We start from the raw sequence: 6,597 nt of genomic DNA on the forward strand, positions 1-6,597 counted from the left end.
CTGTAATAATATTCCATAGCCCATGTATGCATGTTGAAAATGGAGGTTGGGATTGTGTTGGTGGATGTGATAAGGGGCAGGAGATGAGGAAGTTGATGATATGTATAAGATAGTGGTGGGGTAGTACCTGAGGTCTCATCTTTAAAAGGCAGTTAGTGAAGACAGAAAGGACTTGAGAGAAAGGGAGAAAGTTAGAGGGTTCTAGAAATGACTGACACACTGAGTCTGAGGAACTCCGGAAGCCTTAGGAATTGATAGAGCAGGAACATTAGGGTGTGGTAATTCAAAATTTCAAGGTTGAGTTGAGGTGATGAAAAGATCCAGACAGTAGCCGAAGGAGTGCTGGCTGAAGAGGAGTGGATGGGTGATCAATGAGTTGATTTGTTCAAGAACTGAGAAGTCATTCTCCTGAACGGTTCATTCAGCTGGACGCTGAAGTCACCCAGGATGGTATTAGAACACAGATGGAAAGGGGGTGCTGTAAACCAGGCCCAAAGTCTTCAATGAACAGGCTGATCAGGCATTTGTTCTGAAACAGGAGACAGGGAGGTAAATTGCCTGAGTACCTAAAAACAGGAGTAGTAGCTATTTTATATAAAAGTGGCATTGGAGAGGAAGTTACCACTAATCACATTTCTCCTAAAGTCAGGGTGTGAGGGGTATGGGAGAAATAGACAGTGTCCCTTTGAGAACTTCAGGGAGGAGATGATGAGAGTTTAAACTGAGGGGAGGAAGTGGAAAGAATGCCTGAGAGATAATAGATGGAAAGGATTTATACCTGAGAGGAAGTATGAAGAAAGATGGATGTTAAAAGGAAAAAGAACAGTGTAATGTCCTGAGATCAGGCACTCGAGAGGAGAAGCAGATTGGAATCAGTAAATCTGTTGTATTCCTGAGTTTGGTTAGGAATACAGAGTCAGGACAAAAATCACAAGAATAAGACATTTAATATCACCACAGTTGGCCACCACAGTTTTCTAAGAGGAATGACTTCAGTTCTAGACAATTGAATATGTGTATCAGGAGCTTAGGGAGGAACTCTGCACTAGAAAAACAGATGGGGTGAATCATCAGCAAATTGATCAAAGATGAAGCGCGAAAGTGAGAGAAAGAGGGAAAAGCTGAGATGAGACTGAATGTCCAGAGAGATGCAAGGGACCGTCCAGCAAGACAGAGACCAAGCAGAGAGCTTCAAGGAGAAGCCTGTGTTCAGCAGCGCCATGATCTGTGAGGTTTAGGGAGTCCAGGGCCCTGTAGTATCTGCAAGAAAATAGCCAGAACACACCCCCTCATGGAAAAAGCAGACTACTCTGGCCTTCAGTTTCTCACCTCAAAGTGTTCAGTAAATGGGTTCTGGACTGATATTTTTAGTAGATACCTTCCAGAATTTGCAATGCTAAGAAAAGGCAGCAATGCCATCTGTTTGGATTTATAACCATTGAATTCTACTATGAATCACTGGTTCTGATTAAAAATCATTTGAAAACAGGGCCTTAAATTTTCCTTACTAGTAAAGCCAGCCCACTGCTGCTAGGCAAAAGCTCCATGTTAAAAAATCATTTTGAATGACATTTCTAAGTTTAACTAAATTAGATGAACACACACACACACACACACACACACACACATATGTATATATGTGCAAATAAATGTATATCTGTGTATTTGCATATACACAATCACATCATATTTAAATATGGACAATATGATTTCTTCACACTTATCATATTTCTCTGCTTCACTAAGCCATTAGAATGATTTGGTTCTAAAATAAGAAAGCATTCAAAGACTTTAAAAATCTCATTTACGATATGTTTTAAAATGCATTCAATCATGTAATTATATCCCAAAATTACCTCTTTTCCTATTGTGTGATTCCAAGTTGGACTTTTCCATTCCCGTGTGTTCTCCCACAATTCTAAGGACATGCTGTCTCTGCAATTCACTTTATCTCATGGTTTAAAACTCTTATAAATGGAAAACACCTTAATATAAAAACTAAATGTGAAGATTCTAGTGCTACACATCACTTTTATGGACTTCATATGAAGAAATAACAAAGATTTTGCTTAATTCTCTTAATCCAGAACTATACTGAAATACTATGTTTCTTTTATGAAGGTGTGTATATGTGCATATTATTGTGAGGAGAGCCTCTGACTTTTACTGGATTCTCAACGGGTTCATAAATCCCAGAACAAAAAGAACACTTCAACTTAAGGAAACACTAATGTTATGGTCTATCAGAAAAATATTCACTGAGCAACTAGTATCTTCCAGGCTATGTAGGAGCTGGGTGAAACCATGGTCTTGATTTTAAGAGAGGACAGTTTAGCAGGGCAGATAGATAAGTAATTAATCTACAAGATAACAGGTACCTAAAGGAGTTATGGACTGGGGTTGTGGGAACAGATAACAAGGATCAGTTTCTTATCTCTTTGAGTATCCTTATTTAAAGCATAACAGATAAAAACTGTTGGAAAGTGAGTTCAGTGATGCCTAAAGGACTACTTTGTCTTCTTATTCAAAATATCTACCATCATAGTGTCCATAACCATCATCGTTAAAATCTAACCCTTCCAAAAACTATTATTTATTGCTGTGTTATAAAGACAATATACTAAGTTTATTGAGGAACATTTAGAAATAAATGAGGTAAGAGACTCTGTAGACAGATAACTACCCCTAGAATCCAGAGACTGAAACTAACCAGAAGCCCCAGAGCAAGTGGAGCTTCTTGCAGCAACACCTCAGTGAAGATAGAAATGATCCAGAGGGCCACTGTCCAGTACAATGGTTCTCGACCTGGGCTGCACATCAGAATCAACAATAATGACGTAAAAAAATGTCATTGCTCAGGTCCCCCTCCAAAATCAGGAAAATCAGAATCTGTTGAGTGTCATCTTCTGGCTTCACTGTTTAAAACAAAACAAAATAAACACAAAATTTCCCAGTTGACTTTTATGTACAGTTGAGGTTGAGAACCAATGAACTAGTAAAATGATAGGATCTAGTTCAACCGCATGGATTCTGGTATCCTTTACTTAGACCTGTTTAGTTTGCTAAAGCTGCCAGAATGCAATATACCAGAAATGGGTTGGCTTTTATAAAGGGGATTTATTAAGTTACAAGTTTATAGTTTTAAGGCCATAAATATGTCCAAACTAAGACATCCAGAGAAAGATACCTTGACTCTGAGGAAATGATGTCTGTCACATGGGAAGGCATGTGGCTGATGTCTGCTGGTTCTTGTTCCCCATTCTATTGCCTTTAGCTTCTGATTCTAGTGGATTCCCTTTAATAGTCTGTGGGCCTCATTTAGCTTTTCCAGGGCAAAATTCTGGGTTTCATTTCTTATCTTAGCTTCTCCTGGGGCTGGAGATTTCTTTTCTTCCGATTCTGGCTATTTCTGTGAGTCCTTGCTTAGCACTCAGTCTATGTCTGTTGGCACTCCAGGCATCTCCAAATGTCTGCACTTGTATTGCCTCTGAACAGTCTATCTCTCCATGAACTCTTTCAAGGACTCCTGTAAACTAATCAAAACTCAGCTTGAATGGGTGGAGTCACATTTCCATTTAATCAAAATGTCACACCCACAATTGAGTCCATTGAATCCATGGAAACAACCCAACTAAGAGGTCCCACCCTAAAGTAGGTCTGCCCCCGCAAGATAGGATTAGGATTAAAAGGACATGGCTTTTCTGTGGAATATAACATTTCAAACCAGCACAGACCCCAAGGTGTTATTCCTGGAATTTTCCCATCTTATCCCTATCCTTTTCCTCTCACTCTTTCCAGCTTTCACTCAACATGACAGGTGTTTAGTTTTTACATCTCTATTGCCTGGTAACTATTCTCTGGACTCCAGTTATGCCCTACTGATTGGATGTCTTCCCAGACCTTGACTCAGTCAAGTGGGTACATAAAATTTAAGGCTATCAATGCCTGGCACACATATGCACAAAAATGACTGCTCATTCCAGGGCAGAAGTTGCTAATTGAAGATTGCACTCTTTTACCCTCCAAAGTCTAGGCTTGTTTTCAAGTGTAGTCAAAGCTGCATTAAAAGACAAACATTTTCTAGTTGAGGTCATGTTAAATTTACAAAGTCCCCCAGAGCTGACTTAATTGATTACTTTCTGAACTTGAAGTGCCACTATGATCAGAATTTAACTGAAGCTAATAATAGTGAGATATTACAAAGACAAGAGTGGCTTTACCTTTCGGAGGGAGTAGGAAAGTTTCTTTTTTTTTTTTTTGCCAGGGGAAAGGGATATATCTCATCATATCATGTAAAGTTATTTTTTTAGGATAACAATAATAAAAATATTAACAACCAAGTATATGGAAATAAGGCAACAATAGCAGCATTAAGGACCAGGGAAGAGAGTGCACTAGGAGGAGAATGAATGAAAGTCTCCGTTGGAGAGAAGAAACGACCCCAACAGAGCAGTGATGCTATGGTAGGAAGCCTACTAGAAACAGAACATCTATCAGAAGCTATGTCCGTTAACTCGCTGTGACTAAGATGATGAGCCCATTGTCAGCCTGGGGAGAGGGCCCTTGTTGAAGGCAATGTCAGCCCCCTTTCTCTGTTGAAATATTTATTGGAAAAATTTTGGTGCTGAAAGGGAGGAAGAAACTAAGAAGTTTAATTTTGTCTGTGTTACCATTGAGGAAAATGGGGCTCAGAGAGCAGACATAGTTTTTCTGAGGTCACTGAGTGAGGGAGGGTCGAAGTAATCAAGTGTTTTGTATTGGAGATACTGTTATTTTTTCTTGCCATCTTCCAGTTTAGGTCTATTCTTATACTTCAGCTAATTCAAATATGCAGCTTCAAAATACACTTATAAAATTATATCAAGAAAAGTGTGTTTTAACAAATCAGAAAAAATATTAACCCTAGCCCTAACCCTAACCTTAAATTCCATAGACGTAAATGTCATTTTTTAGTTTCTCATACAATATGAGAGTTTCTTATACAATATGAGAGCTTTAAATTTTTTATTACTTTTGATAAGATGGGTACCATTTAAATGTAATTCCCTAATTCAGCAGGTGTCCTCTTGATTGTGGAAGAGTTATCTCTCTTAAAGTTCTGTTTCTGCAGTGTAGCTCTGGGAATCATGTCTAAAAGTGTAACAATTTTTCACTTCTCCCTAAGATCCTGTAAGTGATCTAACACCCTGTAATAAATCCTTTTATGCACAAAACTCTAGTAGATTCTGATTTCGGCAACTGAATCCTGGGCCATTTGGCATATCATCACAATATTTGGATAATTAAAACAAAAGGCAAAGTCTAATGAGTCACAATGTCCATCCCTCTATAAATACGAGGATTATGTATTTTAGGAGTTTACACCTAAGGAAAATATTACATAAGGAATTGAATTAACAAGTGAATGCATAAAGTTTTCTTTTTCTTTTAACGTTTTTTATTGTAAATGCAATAGATTACAAAGTACATTGTAACAAGTAGTTATAGAACAGATGTCAAAATTTGGTATGGGTTACATTTCCATGATTTCAGGTTTTTCCTTCTGGCTGCTCCAAGGCACTGTGGACAAAAAGAAATAACAATATAAGGATTCATCAGTCATACTCATTTGTTAAATCCTATCTTCATTGTTATAACTCTTCCTTCCCCTTTGATACTTCTCCCAATCTTTAGAGATATTTGGGTTATGTCCATTCTAACTTTTTCATGTTGAAAAGGGTGTTGACAGCATGGGTTAGGGGAATGGAATTAGTTGGTGATCTTGGAGAAGCTGGCCTCTTTGGGTTTCAGGACTTAACTGGCCTAGGAACCATATGAAAGTGCTAGGTTGCTGGAAAGTAATCTTAGTGCATGAAACTTTTGTAGAATCTCAGATAGAGCCCTAGGTGTTCATTAGGGTTAACAGAAATGGTGTGGGCTGGGGTTTGGCAAACTGTGGTAATTAGCAATATCTAGCTGAAGCTTGCATAAGAGTAGCCTCCAGCATAGTCTCTTGACTCTATTTTAACTCTCTTAACCACTGATGCCTTATATTTCTTCTCCTCCTTTTGGTAAGGATGGCATTGCTGAATCCACAGTGCTAGGGCCAGGCTCATCCCTTGGACTCATATTGATTTGGAAGTCCCTAATGTTTGAGACAGCATCAGGGGTTTCCCTAGAAGTAAAGCTTAATTGTCCCATATTTTTTCTCCAGTCCCTCAAGAGACTTTCCCAATATTTCTTTTTTATTTTAGTTGTTTTTCGCATGAGCAAGCACTGGGAATTGAACTGTGGTCTCTGGCATGGTAGGCGCTCTCCATTATTTTTTAATTATCTGCCCAACATTCTCTGGGATGTATCTGGGTATTACATTAATCTATATAGAAATAAAAGCCCTCATTCCCATTCTGGGCTCCATGTGTTTGGGTTGTTTAAATGAGCTATCCAGACAGGTTGAGTTAGATTATGTACTATAGAAAATTTAGGTTTTGGACAAAATAAACCTCTCTTCCTTTGGTCTCATATAGTACGTGAAGCTCTAAAATACAGACAATATCATCTTTTACCCTGTGTTCTGATTTACCTTAGTCCTGACCCAGTCAGCTTCATCCTTATCTC

The sequence above is a fragment of the Tamandua tetradactyla genome, chromosome 15 (genome assembly GCF_023851605.1).
Source record: "Tamandua tetradactyla isolate mTamTet1 chromosome 15, mTamTet1.pri, whole genome shotgun sequence".
In the NCBI taxonomy this organism is placed as follows: Eukaryota; Metazoa; Chordata; class Mammalia; order Pilosa; family Myrmecophagidae; genus Tamandua; species Tamandua tetradactyla.